At 34.2% G+C, this 18,443-nt stretch overlaps 1 pseudogene; it reads right to left on the minus strand.

Moving 5' to 3' along the window:
* Positions 1 to 16,641, minus strand: part of LOC149577747 (putative sarcosine oxidase) — a 112,908-nt pseudogene extending 96,267 nt beyond the window's left edge.
* Positions 16,642 to 18,443: the final 1,802 nt, after the last annotated feature.

Raw genomic sequence — 18,443 nt, forward strand, 5'->3', positions numbered from 1 at the left:
TGTGAAGGGGATGCATTGGATGCCTGTAATGCATGACCCTTTCCAAGATTTGGTGTAGATGTTGAAGAGGTGGAAGAAGACTGAAAAGTAGATCCTTGTGAGGTAGAAGAGGATGGAGAGGAAACAATGCTCTTTTGAAGGAGAGCTTGCAAATCGGCAATCTGTTTCTCATGGCCATCAAATCTCTTCTGAAAACAACGTAACTCATCATGAAGTCCCTTCTGAAAATAGGAACAGGTAGGGGTCTCGGACTTCTTTTCCTCCTTCTTAGAAGAAGAGAATGGACCAATAGATTGCTGAGAGGAGGAATCAAATATCTATTTCAGCTTCTGCTCATGTGTATCCTTGGCAAGCAATGCTTGTGAATGTGAATCTAAAAGTGAATCCATCTGAGTGATCTTGGATTATTTATGAGTTAACCTGCCACAAAATATCTCAAAAGAGGGAATCTGATGTCTATTACCCAAGGCATCCATAATGGAGTAGAAATTGGAAGAAAAGATCTGATATTGTCTTTGCAACTTTGAGTATATCAAAAAGATACACTCATAATCTATTTTGTTTTTCCCACATCCCTGCAAAACTATGCACAGAGATTTAAACTTCATCAAGAAGTCTTCAATAGTGGGGAAGTTGGTTGGTGATAAAGAAGTCAACTCTACATCAAGTTGTAGTGCCTGAAACTCATTCACTATGCCAAACAAATTATGGAACTTGGTCCAAAAAGCCCTCAGAGTGGTCAAACCATCCAAGTGAAACAGGAGACTATCTGAAATGTCTAGTGCAATCAATCCCATGGCTTCATCCATTTTTTTATGTGTTGAAGAACCTCAAAAGGGAACTGTAGAATAGGTTGATTCTCATCCAGACATGACCTTAAGCCTCTTGACATGAGAAGTCTGATCATTTGTGCTTTCCAGGTGTGATAGTTGTATGGCATGAGTTGGGTTATAGAAGGATCCAACATTGAGAGAAGATGGAAGCAAAAGGGTCTAGTCTGAAATAAATTATAGAAAAGAAAATGTTCCCCCCCACAATGTATAATTTGGGCACTCTATACTTTGTGCAATTACAATAGCCAATTTAGGGCCTATTTTTGAAAGTAGTATTTATGTCCATAGAACCTATTATTTGATTGCAGATCTAGAAAGTAGACAAAAAAATGCACTTTCAAAAAAATAGAATTTGATTATCTATCCAGATGAGCCTATAGTAAGCATTTGAAGTGGTAAAAATTGGGATTTGCGAATTGCAGAAAAATTCAACAACAGAGATCTCAAACCACCTCTTGATTTCTCAAATTACACGCAGTGGATCAGGGAAGATAGTTGAGTTCACTGCAAATCCAATCTTCATTTGGAATCATTCCATAGGAGGCCTTATTGCTACAAGGACAATTGATTCTTCCACTCGCCTCTATGCCTTCTTGCACTTTTTCCCACCATCTCCATTATCGAAGCATAACTCTTCTCTTTCGTAGGAGCATCATGTGGTGTAGTCAAGATACTTGAACCTTTGTATTGTTCTTGAGATTCCTATTTTGACTTCCACACCACATCTAGTTGACATCTTTTCTCTTTAGCAGGATTCTTCTTCAGTTCTTCTTGACCCTCCAGCTCCATTCATTGAGCCTCCAAGCACACCTATTGCAAATTCTACAGTGGACAGTCATGACAGTGTCATCACAGCTGCCTTGGGGATTCCCTTTTAGGATCCTCATATTTTCTCCTTCGAGTATTAGCTAGGCCTTCCAGTTTCCCCTTTTAATCAAGGGTTCCCTTATTTTGTTCCCTTGTTTCTTCTGCATTGGAGTTTCATTGGTTTGATCCTTTATTCAGGGGCTCCACTATTTTGGGGGGGCTTTGGTGTATTTTCTATCTCTCATGGGGGGTTGGTTGTACTTATGGTTTTGAGAGAGTCTCTTGAGCCATTTCTGATGGAAGTTGTCCTTGGGGGGTCTTGTTGAGGCCCTACTTCCTTCATGTTTTTTCAGCATATTTGTGCTTACTTATTTTTGGGGGAGGGTTTTCCCCATGTGGTTTTCCTTCTTTCCCCATTTTCAGAGGTTGCATTTCTTTGCATTTGTATATGGGTACCTAACATGACCTCATTGTTGGGACCCATTATGCATTTCATATTAGCTATTGTGACCTTAAGTGCATTCCCCTAAGTTGCACTTAAGGCAAGGTGTTAGAGTAAATTATTATTATTTACGCTTTACTTAAGTTTACTTAAGTTAAATGCATTTGTCACCTAGGAGTTAACATAATTTTATGTTTTGACTTGTTGACAACATAGAAGTTTGTGTACGTGTTGTCAATACCTTGTCATAATTATCCTCTCACCTACTTAGAGGGTAATCCACTTTTCATGGACGTATACTTAGTTGTCATACTTATCTCCTAGCACTTTCTAGCTTATTCTAGAAGCTTCGTAGAGGCCTTTATAAATAGGCTCTCGTATTGTATTTTTGTACAACATTTTACATTTTATCTGAGAATACAATTTTCTTATTTTCAGACCAAACCCTTGCCTCTTCTTGTCTTTTTATTCTCTGTGATAGGTTTTCTACGTGCAAGTGATTCAAGGGCTTGTGGATTTTATTTACATATTTGCTCAAATCCTACAATGATTGTTATGTTTCTAAAATAAAAATCTGATCCTTTTCAAATATTTAAGTGGCACTTAGCAAGAGTTGAGAAATAAATAAGTAAAAGTCTAAAATGTTTGAGATTTGACAGAGAAGGATAATTTACATCAAATGAGTTTTAGATGTTTTGTAATGACAGAGGAATCAAAAGACAGACATCTACTCCTAGAACCCCTCTACAAAATGGAATTGTTGAAAGGAGGATAGATCAGTAGTGGACTATGCTAGGACACTCATGATGAATAAAAATGTTGCATTGAAATACTGGAGAGAAGTTGTAAGTACATTTGTCTATACCTTGAAGCATGTGTAATTCAAACAAGGTACTCATTTAACACCTTTTGAGCTATGGTATAGATACTCACCCAATGTAAAATATTTTAAGTTATTTGGAGGCAACTATTATTCTCAAAGATTTCAGGAATGGTAAACTAGATGAAAAAAGTGAAGAAGGTATATTTTTTGATTATTTCACAAAAAGTAAAGCATATAAGTGTTTAAATACTAACTCTAACAAAGTTGTGGAAAGTGAAATTTTGAAATTTGATGAATATACAGAATTATATGAGGCTGAACATATGAAGGAATTAGAAGAATATAAATCATTTGTATACTTTTATGAAGGTATGCCTATTGATGAAGATGATGTAAACCAAGTTGCAAACTTACAGCAATTTTTAGTGACTGTCAAGTCACATACTATAAATGTTGAGTTGCATTCAAGAACTGAGCTACATTTAGGTGTTGAGTTACATAATGAATTTGAGACACATTCTAATTTTGAGATTTGTGTATATGAAAGAGATGTTGAACTACCTGAAAAAGATGTACATAGTGATTCAGAAGTTGAGCGACTAAATGAAGAAAATAGGGCTAAGCCAAAATTATCTAAGTATGTCAAGAGACACCACCCTGCTATACAAATCATTGGAGATAAATATGATAGACCAATGACAAGGAACAAGTTGATAAATGATACATATTTGTTGAGCATGAAAGAACCCAAAACAGTAAAAGATTCTTTAGAGGATGTGGACTGGAGTAAATCCATGGAAGAAGAGATTGAACAAATTGAGAAAAATAAGACATGGACTGTAGTTCCTAGACCAGAAGACAAAAATGTGATTGGTACCAAGTGGGTATACAGAAACAAGTTAGATGAAAATGGTAAAGTCACAAGGAACAAGGCAATATTAGTTTGTAAAGGATATGCATAAGAAGAAGGGATTCACTATAGAGAGACATTTTCCCTTATTGCAAGACTAGAAGAAGTGAGAAATCTACTTACTTACTCTGCATACAAATGTTTCAAAGTTTATCAAATGGATGTTAAGTCTACATTTATGAATGGTATATTAGAGGAAGAGGTTTAGATACAACAGCCAAAAGGATTTTTTGATGCTAAAAAAAAAAATATGGTATATAGACTACATAAAGCTTTATATGGTTTGAAGAAAGCACCAAGAGCATGGTATAAAAGGCTTTGTAATTACCTTGTAAAGATTGGATTTGAGAGGACTAATAATGACAACAATCTGTACTTGAAGTTAGAAAAATGTACTATATAGAAATTTTGTTAATAATATCATATTTGGAGGTCAAGATACTTTATGTAAGGCTTTTGCAAATGAAATGAAAAAAGAATTTGAGATGTTTATGTTTAGAGAGATCAAGTTATTTGTGGGTTTGTAAGTACACCAGATGAAATATGGTATGTACATCGCTCAGTCAAAATATGGTAAGGAGATATTGAAAACTTTTGGACTAGAGGATTCCAAGCTAGTAAGTACACCTATCGTGACAAGACATAAATTGTCAAAGAATGATGATTCAGTTGATGAACCAAGCATTATACAAGTCTATGATGACAAATTACAATATATAGTACAGAAAAGACCTAATATTGCATCATCTATAGGGATAGTTGCAAGATTCTTTACTAATCCTAGGGAGAATCATTTAATAGTCATTAAGAGAATAATTAGATATGTAAAAGGAACAAAGGACTATGGTCTGTACTATAAGAAAAATGAGAAATTTGAATTGAGAGCCTACATTGATGTTGATTGGGCTAGAAATATTGATGACAAAAAGAGCACTAGTGGAGGATAATTTTTCTTATGAAAAATGTTGGTTACATGGACTAGCAAGAAACAAAACTACATCTTTGAATCTATTGTTGAAGCTAAATATGTTGGCATTATAGTAAAATGTACAAACATTGTATGGATCAAACAGCTACTCAAAGATATGAAGGAGGAGATCATTGAAACTATGATACTTTATTGTGATAATATAAGTGTTATAAATATATCAATGAATCCTGCAATGCATACATAAACTAAGCACATTGCAATCAAGTATCATTATTTGCGAGAATTAGTTAAAGATAAAGAGGTGAAGATGGAATATGTTAAACAAAAGAGTAAATTGTTGATATCTTCACAAAATAATTACCTAAGGATGCTCATGAGTATCTATGAGGTAAACTAGGGGTGATACCCCTATCAAAGGCTATCTAAGAAGCATGAGGAGTTCCCTGCATCAAACAAATTGATGGACATATGCTACACATTGATGTAGTGGATCTTATTTTAAAAGCTGCCTAAAGTAATCAAAGAGCTGAAATTGCAAATTAGTCACAAGCTAGGTGACCGAGGGAAAAACTGAAAATGTTCATATCTATATATGAAGATGACAAGTCTTTGGCATTGTTTTCAAAGAGGGAGAAATCTGAGTTCAAGGAGAAATCATTATGAGAGAAAGACAAGCTAAGGGAGATAGAGTACTGAGGGAGCAAGACATAAAGAGGGAGAAATCCAGATAGAAGATATAGATAAAAGTGACATGGAATATCTACTCAGAGAGAGAAAGTGTACCTGTTGATTACATCTACCTAGTAAGAGGGAGATATAAGAAGTGATCAAGAGGGAGTCATAAGGATGAGTTGATTGATTTTCTATTGATCATAACAGAATTTTTCTAACCTATTCAGAAGATAAAATTTGCTGATACAGGGAGAGATTTCAATACAAGGAATTATTTTCTTTTTGGTATTTTTTTGGTCATACTGATTAAGTCTAGTCAGTTTGGTTTGTCATCAATGCCAAAGAGGGAGATTGTTGAAAACATATTGATACAAGTATGATAAATGTGTTTCAATCATTATTTTGTCACTAATGTCAAACCTGCTGCTTGTTGGTAAGACAATTGCTTATTTGATTTGAGTACTATCATTTTTTTGATTCATGAAGAGGATTTGATCAAATAAGGTAACAATAGAATCTAGAGGAAAGGTTTAGTTATGATATGAAAAAGGAGTACAAGGATCAGTTAAGACAATGATATTATAGTGGATTGATAATCTACTTAAGGTTGAAAAGGATGGTTACACTAATTAAGTCCAAAAGAACAGGTTAAATGAAATTTTCCTATCAAGCTTAACATTCTATACAGTAGGTGTCGAGTAAAGTTAGTGTAAGCCAAGCAGAAAATCAGAGTTGGAGCCAAGTAAAGTCAATTTTAGTGTAAGTCAAGTGAAATAGTGTAAGTTGAGTAAATTTTAGTGGATGTCCAACACCAGTAAACTTTAGTTTATGTCGAGTAATTTGATAGAGGATGTCGAGCAATGAAATATGTGTCAAGCACTAGAAGCTAGTTAATGTCAAGTGTCACCATTATGAGAAAGATCGAGAATTCAATGAATTTGAGCCAACAAGTTTAATTTTTTGAATTGTATGAACCATGTGGAAGATAAGATTGATGAGTTGGTGGTATTGAATTAATGGTGAACCATTTTGAGGTGAATTCAAAGAGGATTGAAGGAGAAGTTTCTAGAAGGTAATGAAATGAGATGATGGGTAGATTCATTGAATCCTACCTAATCTAACCTAACCCTAAAATGGATGATGGAGGATGAATGGAAAAAGATCTTAATTCTCTATTTATAAAGATGATTGGTCAGAAGCAAAGGTTGTCATGTGTGAGAACCTAAGGAAGACAAGGAGTCTAGAGTATTGCTCCACTTAATGACCTAAGAGATAGAGATTGTATTGACAAAAAGCAAGAAGGCTTAAAGGTATGGATGCTTGAAGGGTAAACAAGCTATCAAAGCTTAAGTGTGTGAAAGCCAAGAAAAATGGAAGATTGAAACAGAGATCTATAATCTGCAAGTTTGTTGTAAGTTGTTTTCAGATCAATCATTACTGTTACTTTCTAATCATTATACCAGTCTAGGGTAAATCCTTTGGAGTAAAGATTGACCTAACAGTCATTTGTAAATCTTTTAACGGGGTGATATTCCAAGTGAATGGTCTAAAGTCCTCTAACAAGGCTCGCTCCTAACAAGGTGATTGAAATCCTTTAACAAAGTCACATTTAACAGTGTGCATTGTAACCTTTAACAAGGTTGGTTTTCATAAGGCATCACTTCATAAGAGTGAGAATGAGTAGCATGTTACTGGTGGTTTTTCCCAAATTGGGTTTCCACATTAAATCATTGTGTCAAATGTGTTATTGAATCTGTTATGTTTCATGTTTACATTTGTGCAAAGTTGATTTGACACTAACCTACAAGTTTGATAAAGGGTGTTCCCCTTAATACCATAAACACATAACAAAAATAAAGAAACAACAACAAATGCGAGAACAAAATATGGACTTATTATTTGCATTGCAAATGCAGAATTACAGAATTCATAAGTACAATATGCTAACCCACATGGGCACCTTCATTACAGTAATTCACAAGATTAAGATGCCAACTAACACCCAAAGATGTCTTAGACAATGTTTGGGTCTTTCTTATATAGTCAATTTTATGCCACTTCGAAAGGTTTTAGATATTGAAACTTAATATGTAGGACTGACAGACCCTAACAATACATATAGAGTCGGCCAAATACATCTTTGACAATTATTTTAGATATTTCAGGTAGCCTAACTTTGGAAGGTCATAACTCTCAAATCGTTGCTTCGATTAGCTATTATAACCACTTTTTGGAAACGTTAGCTCCTAATCTATAGGCTCAAAATGGTGTTAGTGCCCTTCCATCAAGTTTTTGGACCTCATCCAAGCATTCTAAGGCCTCCAACGGTGAGCCTGGAGATTTTTCAACAAATTTTTTTATTGAAAAACTGCAATAACTTCTCTAATACTTAAGTTGGAGCAATGAGATTTTATGATATTTTTATAACTCTAAACTGAACCTTCCTATAGAAAATGAGAAAATTTTGAGCTCATATGACAAACTTACTAAAAATATAAAGTTACCATAAATAGTAACCACCATGTCTACTAGTCCTTATTAAAATAGGAAAGACTAAAAATAAAATATTTTTGGGTAATGCAAGATTGCTCTTACACCCAGGATGCTCCTACATCAAAGTTTGTGATTGCATAATCTAATGGATGTATGTTATAGATATGGGTTCACTAAGCTGTGAAAATTTTTAATTGTACATATGGACCTTGGATTACTAATTCACCCTTGCCAACCCCCCCTCGCCTCCCTCTCAGTTATTCTAAAGAATTCCAATAGATATTTGGTAACAATTTCCTAATAGGGTTACACCTAGCAGTGTGCTTGTAACTTTTAACAGGATTAGCTCTTAACTGGGCTCACTTCAGAAGAGTGAAAATTTTGGCTGACTTGTCTTAGGTTTTTTTTTTTAACCATAATTAGGCTTCAATTTTATTATTCTTGTAATTCAATTAATGAACCTAAGACTTGATAGGAACTACAAGTTAGTTTACCATTTTACAATTTGATAAGATAGTGTGTTTACCAAGTTAATTACTAATAAGTTAAAGTTTTTATAAGAGTGGTGAAATTTTTTAAAGGGCCCTGAAGATAACTAATTCACCCCTCGCCAACTCCCCTCTTGGTTATCTAACAATTAGTACCATAGCATTGGTGCTTGGAGGAACAACTTTGGAATACTTAAACTAAAGATTCAAAGATGTATAAGAGAGAGGTACCAAATCTAAACAATGAGGACTTCTCATTGTGACAATGAAATATGAGGTTATACTTATTTGGCATTGGAGACTCTGCATTGTATTACCTAGATGATTGGTAGACATCACCACCTCTTGGTCCTATGATAGTTGTGTAGATGCGAGAAAAAAAATCTCAACTCTCTAATGATAAAGCTTGCTTCTTCCCTGATTGATACTAAATTTGATGGTATCAAATATCATAGTACTACTAAGGAAATATGGGACATGTTGTTATTTTTACATGGAGGAAATCCAAATGTGTTAATAACAAAGGTTGAAAGTTTTCAATGTAAGTTTGATAATAATAAAATGAACGAATGTGAAAACATTGTGCAATATAGTAATCGAATAGGGGAAGTTGTTAATCCTATTAGAGGAGCTAGAGGAACCATAAGTAATGAAATTGTGGTAAGAAAATTTCTTATAACTCTTTTACCTATCTATGTTATTATAGTTTTTTTCTATTTAGAAGTTGAGATCTGTACCTGGAAATAATGTTACTCTTGATGCATTGGTCAGTAGATTGACTGGTTTTGAGCTGAACAACTTTGATAATTATATAGTACCTAAGATTGAATTTGCATTTAACTCACCCCTAACTATTGGAAGTTTAAGGAAATATAGTTGCACTCATCATAGTAAGAATGAGAGAGATTATGAATCAGATGATAGTGATCTAAAAGAGCTTGAAGCACTACTTTCTAAGAGGCTACTAAGAGGAAAAATAAAGGTAAACTACCTTTTATTTTCTTTAACTATTAAAAAGTGGTCACATTTCATCTAGATGTACTGGTAGAAAAGGATATGAAAGGAGTGATAAAAGGGAGAATAGATACCAAGGAAATAGAGACTACAAATACAAAGAAAAGAAGGCTTGTTACCTAGTTAAAGAGGAAGACATTGAGTATGAGTCTATTAATCAAGAAGATGGTGAGGAATTTGTATATATTGCAATGAATGAAGACTCTTAAGGAGAAGAAAGGTATGAAGTATAAATGGATCTCATTTCACAAGAAAGTAAAAATGACACATAGATTATTAATAGTGATTATACACATCATATGACTGTGATATCGGCAAATTTGAGAATCTACAACATTGTGATGGTGGATTTGTTAAACTTGGTAATGATGCTCAATTCCCTATAAAAGAAAAAGGTTATATTATGCTAAATGAGAAGATCAAATGTGATAATGCATATTGGGTACAAGGACTATGTTAGAATATTTAGAATAAATGAGAAGGGAGGGGGGTGAATTAGTTATACTTAGGTCCAGATGTACCAATTCAACTTTCACTAACTTCAAATAGCTTAAACAAATATATTAAACAACTTGGTCCATACAGAAACTCATAAGAAACTTTACATTTTGTTCACTGCATAACTCTATGTTTAGTATATGTTTACAAACAGGAATATAAAATGGTGAATGCCACGCATCACACATATAACATTCACACATATATGACACCAATATTTAATGTGGAAACCCAATTTGCAAAAAACCACCAACATGCTACCACTTTTCACCTTTTGAAGTGAGCTTGGTTAAGGGCCAACCCTGTTAAAGGTTCCAAAACAAATTGTTAAATGTGACCCTATTAAAGGATTTAATCACCTTGGTAGGAATAGCATGGTTAGAGGAATTTGGATCATTCCATTAGAATGTCACCTTGATTTAAGGATTTATAAAATGATTGTTAGGTCAAACTTGATTAAAGGATTTTGACTGCCGTAATGGTTAGAAAGTAACAATAGGTTTGATTCGTAAAATGAAACTCACTTTGAATAATCAAATCTCTATTTGGCTCATTTGGTGATTTATTTACTAGACTTCATTAACATCTTCATCGTTGATCTTCTTGGCAACCCTTCAAGAAATCAAACTTCACTAATCTCTTCACTTCTCCTTTGCTATTCTATTCTTCATAGTTTCTTCTTAAGATTGTCAATCAACAAAAAACCAACCCTCGAAAACATCTCTTATACTTCCATAAATAGGTAATCTTTTGCCTCTTAAATATTACCGTAGATCTTAGGGTTAGGTTAGATTCATTGAATCTATCCATCATTTTGTTCTTCATACTTCTTGAAACTTCTCTTTAAATCCTTATCTTTGATCAATACAAAACTCAATTCATGCATTGAATATGTTAGCTTATCAATCCTTATGATCCATGCATTTTGACTAATCCAAAAATTCAACTATGTCGACCTCCATCTTGATTATTTTACAAACTGTAACTTATTTTGCAACTAGGTCATCATTGTGTATCTCGCTCACTATTGTTCTATCTCACTCGGCTTACACTGGCTTTCTTAGTCATCACTATGCTCAGTTGTTACTATACTTTGTTTCTTAAACTTACTCGACCATAACTATCACTCGGCTAATATTGTTTTCTCAGCTAACTCTTAAGTTCCTTAATATTCTATTTCATATCCTTCATTAACTGACCACATTTTACTATGCTTTTTTGTATTTAACTCAACACTTCCATACTTCATAGGATGATTGAACAATACATCATCTTGACAAAGACTAACTAATCAAGTACCCATTATAATTTCATCATACTTACTCGTCTACACTCAACAACTTCACTAGTTCATCTAGTTGTCTACCTTTTGAAATCATCTTCATAAATCAATAGATATAGCACTCTACACTATTAGTAAGTGTCTCTCCAATATTTTTGACATAAATGACAACATAACAATTATTCCAATTGTAGTTTCCAACAATCTCCCTCTTTTCCATTGATGGAAACACCTCTAGTTACTATGTAAAAGCAATAACAAATCCTTAACATCTCCTATAATTTGATAAAGATCTTCATTAATATCCTTAATTTCATTATGATTCTCATCTTGAACTCACGTATACTTCTCCCTCTTACACTGGGTGACAACACCTCTAGTTATGTTCACCCTCTAATATGTATCCATCAACATATGTCTCCTTTTGACAACAATAACTTAGCAGGGTCTCCCCATTATAATCTCATTGCATGTTCTCTATATGGATATGAATGGTAACTACACAACTTCTCCCTCATGACAATGATAGGATTGGTAACTTGGTAACTGTACATATCTCCCTCTTCGACAACAATGCCAAAGACATCAACCATTCACATTTATCTCCCTCTTTTCTTTTTCATACATATTATCTTTGTCATTCTCTAACTGATATAGAAATATCTCATTATCTTCCATCTTTACCTTGACTCCTAGTCTCACCTACTCCATGCTTCAGTCCAAATTTTCATAATCTTTAGGTAACTACTAAAGTGTGACCTTCTGCATCAATGTGTAAGATATTCTGATCATAGCATTTATGCAATGTAACATCTCTTCTCAGCTTGCTTTAGATAGGTGAATCACCCCTAACTTACCTCTTAGACACTCAAATGGATCCTTAGGTAGTTCCTTAGTTTATATTTTTGTTCACATATTCTAGTACTACTTCTTTGTCTTGTACCGACTCTCTCAAATAATAATATTTGATATCAATGTGTTTAGTCTTTGTGTGCATCACATGATTCTTTGATATGTTTATAGCAATTGTGTCATCACAATATATCACAACAGGTTCAATAATTTATTCAATAATACCTTTCAACTATTGCTTGATCCACAATATTAGAACAATTGAATGTTGGAACAACATACTCCGCCTCTATTATGAATTGAAAATATATAGTTCTCCTTCTTGCTTGTCCATGAAATTAATCTTCTTCCTAGGAAAAAAGTGCCTCCACTTGTACTCTTTTTATCATCAATGTTTCTAATCCAATCAACATCTATATACACTTTTAGCTTAAACTTGTCACTTTTATTGTAACATAATCCATAGGCTTCTATTCCTTTCAGATACCTCAATATTCTTTTCACAACCTTCATGTGATTTTCTCTAGGATTAGTAGAAAATATAGCAACAATACAAACTGCTAATGCAATATCAGTTTTTCAATATATAAAAAATTGCAATTTTTCAATCCTAGACCTATATAATTCACCTCAACTAAATCATCACTCTTTGACAATTTATGACAAGTAACCATAAGTGTTCCAACTAGTCTTGAGTCCTCCATTTCAAAAGTCTTCAATATCTCCTTGATATACTTTGAGTAAGTTATGTAAATACCCTTCTTCATCCAATACACTTGTAAACAAAAAAAAGAACTTTATCTCTCCAAACATTGACATCTCAAATTCTTTTTTTTTAATCTCATTAGAAAATGACTTACACAACATATCATGTCCTCCAAATATGATATCATCAACAAAAAAATTAGCTAGCAATATCGTGTTCCCATATTCACTTTTCATGTACATGTTATTGTCATTAGTTCTTGCAAACCCAATTTTCACCAAATAATTGTATAACCTTTCATACCATGTTCTAAAGGCTTTCTTCAAACCATATAAATCTTTGTGTAATTTACATACCATATTTCTCTTGCTAGGATCAACAAATCCTTCAAGTTGATCAATGTAGACTTCTTCTAAGATTCCTTTAAAAAAATCAATATTTGACATCCATTTGGTATACCTTGAATCCTTTATAAGAAACATATGCAAGAAAAGTTATCACTCCTTCCACCCTTGCAAGTTTAGATGTTACAAATAAAATTTTAACTACTTTTGATAACTCAAATTATTCATTCATCCACTCGATCTCTATATTAGCTTGATAGTGACATAAACTTGTAGTTCAATGTCCCAATAGTAACCTACTTGCAGAATGTAAAGCAATAAGAAATAAAACACATCAAATACCATTCACACAAGCATGATACTAAGATTTAATGTGGAAACCCAATTTGGGAAAAACCATAAGTAACATGTATTGTGATGTGGAGCCTAATCTGGCGCAGTTTCCCCCGAAGATTATTTCTATGTGGGTTTGGGGGCATTGCCTCCAAGATGGGGTCAAGGGGCAGTGCCCCTTGCAAGGTCCTAGTGAAGCACCCCTGAAGCCAAAAATGAATCTACTATTGTGAAAGGCGTCAGTAGTTATTTTTTTATTGGATGACTTATTCTAGCCCTAATTTTGTAAGTTGTAAAAGCTTATATAAAATGGCTTAGGGTTAGGGATTTCATGATGTATCATGATATTGTAGCATCTTGCAATGGTATTGATCTGTAATGGATTGTAGATTGTAATCACTAGATAATAATAAAAATGGACTTGATATTGGTGGACATAGCTCAAGGAAGTAAACTTTGGGGGGTGGGGGTGTGAATTAGCACTTAAAACTTTCAACCTCTAAAACTATTCACCACACATCCATCTCACAACCTATGCATATAAACTGAAATATAAAATTAAACATATACATCCATAGCATCAAAGTAAAATATTCAGCACATGTATGACAAAATATATTTGGTTACCCAGAAACTCTCCAAGGAGAAGGTAAAATTGGGGTGGGGATGACACCCACAAATTTTCACTACTGCAATAATAAAGTGTATCCAATGAAGATTACAATGTTTGATCATGAAACATGGTCTACCATGTTAAAGGCTTACAAGATTGTTAGATCTTACCCTGTTAAAGGATTTAAACACCCTACTAAGAGTGTGCCTGGTAAAAGGACTTTAACTTACAATGAAGTAAGCATCCTGTAAAAAGATTTACAATAGCCTGTTAAGACTACTCTATTAAGAGATTTAGTTGATTAACCTATTAAAATGTCTCAGCAATGATCTTTTGATTAGCACTCTATTGCTTGATGTCAGATCACCTCTATCCTAATGTATACTTGATCCTCTCTGATTAGTTGTATCTCTTTTATCCTTTGATTCCTTTCTTATGTTCTCCTTTAACCAATTCTGTAATGTAACTCAATTCATAACACCTTAATCACCATGAATGGTCTCTCTTCAATTCTCCTTAAGCATTATTAGAAAGTTTAGGGTTTGTCTTCCTTAAGAAGGCCTAGGTGAATTTTGGTTAGGTATGAATCAACGATAGTGATTCACCTATATTGCCACTTAAACCTTCCCTTTCTCTAATTGGATGCATATAATGCATAGGAATTCACAATTAAGATGCATTTTTATCAACAAAGATCGTAAAACAATCCTTAAGTCATCTCAAAAATGGCTTTCATAGTAGTTTGTGCCAATACAAACAACTATGTCAAAATTGTATTACTCGGCATCTCAAGTCCTCGGTGTTCGATGCCAACTGTAACTTCAATGTTGTCACTCGGCATCTGGATGACTCGGCATGCACTGCTTGCTCAGCACTTGAATCACTCAGCACATACCATCTGCACAGCATATATTACTTGTTCGGCATGAACTAAGTAAATGACTAATAATGACTTAAGTGTATAGACACTCACTTGTCAAAACCAATATGAGATCAACAATATCCCCCTTTGACATGAGTGTCAAAAAACACTTAGTCATGCATTAATGATCTTATCCTTACAAGCATAACTTAGATATATATTATCTATTCGGCTTCTATACAAAATTTTAAAATATCATAATTTTGTAACACATAACTTATCAATCATACCTCAAAATTTCATAACTCCCCCTAAGTTGATTGTTCTATTCTATAGTTTGTATCTGAACCAAAATGTTACTATTTGTTTGTCTCTGTCTCTATCTATGTCTCCCCAACACTCTTTCTCATTTCTTATTCTCTTACTCCCCCTTTTTGACACTAATGTCAAAGGATTATACACTAATAGTGTGTTTGGCCAAAAATTATTTGTGGACCTCTAGTATAATCTTTAGAGTTACAACCCAATTATCACAAGCTACTTCCAGTGACTTGATTTGGATGGCCAACTCGGCAACAGGGTGTACTAAGCCTTCATTTTTAGAGATATGAAGGTCTTTCTTCATGAGAGTTTTAGTGTAGGCTAGTTCCTTATGCAGTATCTCCTTGGATGTGTATCAGTTTAGCCCTAATGTTGGTTTCATTTGTATGTAACGTTGCTAGCTGAATTTGGGATTGTAGGAGGGTGCTAAAGTGTTTCTCACTTTGGGCTAATAACTTTGGTAGAGCTATGCCAGATGTTTGCATAATGCTCTCCAAATTTAGGATATGACTCCTAACTTCCCTTGTGAAGAGTGTAGTATTATTCAATTTGGTATACAAAGAGAAAATATTCCCTAGTGCCTTCTTTACACTCTATTTTGGTTTCTAATTCAACCTGTGACAGTGCAATAGCACTTGGTATTTTTTCATTAACTTTATTTTGAAACTTTCTTTCAGACCATTCAAGTTTTTTGACATTTGTATCTAGATCTGTATCATTAACTGTCTCCACTACACTAGTTAATTGTTCAATTATTGGCTTGTTTTCCTTTGGAGCCGGTAGACTGAATGCATCAAGAAAAATATCTTTGATATCAATCAAAGCTTGCTTCTACCTATGCTCTTGTCTGAGTAGTTCTTGATTCTTCTTCTTTGGAAGAGCATCTTACAGTATGCCCATCTTCTCAATAGTGCTAGTTGCATAATCAAACTTGGGCAACTCAATCACTTCATCCAATTTCACATCACCATATGATGTTACCTCATCTGCCTTAGACGTGCTTGGACTTGGCCTTGAGGATTGTAATGGTGTAGCTTCTATGCTTGGCCTATGAAGATATTGACTAGAAGTAGTAGCAGTTTCTGGTAAAGTTACCAATGTTTGTTGTTAATTGCTCCTCAAGTTTAGTAGTCATACCTAGCTCTTCAGTCTTGTCCTTCTCTTTCTCTGTATTACTAGTAACACCTTGATTTTTTGTTGTAGGTGCAGGAGTGACATCCTGACCTATTTGAGTTTGAGCTCCATCTTGCTCTACTACTATAATCTCATCCTTCTGCTCACTAGATGTTTCAACTTTTTCATTTGTCTTTGCAAGTTCATCTTTGATGATTGGAGCACTTTGTACTATTGTACTATCAGTGGAGATTGCTTGATCCTTTCTGTGATACACCACAACTAGTAATGGTGGTTGTACCATGGTAGATTGAGGAAGGGGTGTAGATGTTTCTAGTTTTTGTTTCCTCCCCTACAAATGCCTTAACTGCCTTCTCAATCTCACCAACACCTACCAGGATAGGATTCTTACAAAGTATAGCCTGTGTAGTGGATCTTATCAAAATCTTCTTCAAGTCTTTCTCTAAAAGGGTATTGATGTTTTGAGTGATAGTCTCATAAACATCGTTAATCTTAATAGTGTCAACAATTTCTCTTGCCTCTTGTTGAGGACTAGCACTCAACACTTGTGTATCTGGTACACTCTATTATGTTTTCTACTCATCTACAACTCATGCCTGGGTGTCTATGTTTATGTTCATGTCTCCCTCAACTGTATCATGTTTAGTGTCTTCTTCTTTTTATTCTTCTTTTTCCTCACCTACTTCTATAGGTGTTTGCACAGCTTCCTCAAATGCTGACAGTCCATATGTCAGCTTCCTCAAATTCTAACAATCCATATGTCAGCTTCCAAATTTGTTTCAACTTCAGCACATCTTCAATGTCATTCTACAATATATTGAATGCCCTATACTTCGGAAAAAAATCTTCCAGTATATCTCTTAATGGCTTTTTCCATTGTGGCTTTGCTGAGTTCTGGCATTACCTGTGCAAGTGTTGTCTCTCTTATTTGTCTTTCAGTATCCAGACAATAATGTCACTTCTTCTCAACACTATCATACAAACTTGTGGGTATGGAGTTGGCATGTTCAAGAGGAGCCTTTTTAAATATTGCCATCATGGCATATACTGCCTCTTCAACTTGATTCTTTTCAATATTCTCAAGATTGTCAAACTCAATGTGAGAGAATCTAGATAAATCAGCATTATTTCTAATATTCTCACATAGATTATCTAAATCTAAAAAATAATTGTGACTTACCACTTGAAATTGTTTGTTGTCATCAGATTCAATTTTTTCTTCATCATATTCAACTAGGGCAGCATATTTTCTCCTCAGTCTCTTCTAAGACTCTTCACCCTTGCTAGCTTGACTAGCTCTCTTTTCCTTTGGCTTGGCTACTTCCTAAGCCTTTTGTGTAGTGGCTCTTGTGCTAGCCCTTGTTGTAGGTACTATAGGCTGAGTAGGTTTTGCAGCCTCCTTTGGTTTTCTCATTGTTGATGCTTTAGCTTTTCTTTTCTTCTTTTCAATAGTTGTAGGTGCTTCACTGGCTTCTTCTCCCTCAACACCTTCTATAATTTGTACGTCCTCTTCTTTTCAGTCTTCTCCTTGACCTTGAGTGATGATAAGTGGTGCTTGGACAAGTGCATTCTCTTCTTTTTCTTCTTCTTCTTCTTCTTCTTTTTCTGCCCCTTCACCAAATTTCGCTTTCAGTTTCTTCACCATCTTATTCTTCTTCCTAATGACTAAAGTAATCTTCAATTCCATGGTGATTTTTTACTTAGCCACATCAAATTTCCCAAAATTTGTAGCCTCCTTATCCACTTCTTCTGCAATTATTGTTGTGATTGTTGTAGAGGCTTCATCAAAATTGATTTCATATCCCAATGGTCTTAACCATCTAACTCTAGGAACTGCTGCTTGGACATATGTAAAGTCAATGTCAACTAGGAAGAAAACATCATCAAAATGTTTCTCCACTAGTGAAACTAGTATCCTCCGTCTTTTCTTCATTGACTGCTTGAAGTCTTTGAAGTAGCTTATCGTAACTAACTCAAAATTATCACTGAGTTGCTCAATGAATTCACCTATTTGTACTGCAATAGGTTTATTTATTCCATGCAACTTTACCAAAAGTAGGAAATGTATTATGTACATAAAATAAT

Source organism: Cupressus sempervirens, chromosome 1 (assembly GCF_028749045.1).
Source record: "Cupressus sempervirens isolate cs-2001-9-10 chromosome 1, ASM2874904v1, whole genome shotgun sequence".
Classification (NCBI taxonomy): domain Eukaryota; kingdom Viridiplantae; phylum Streptophyta; class Pinopsida; order Cupressales; family Cupressaceae; genus Cupressus; species Cupressus sempervirens.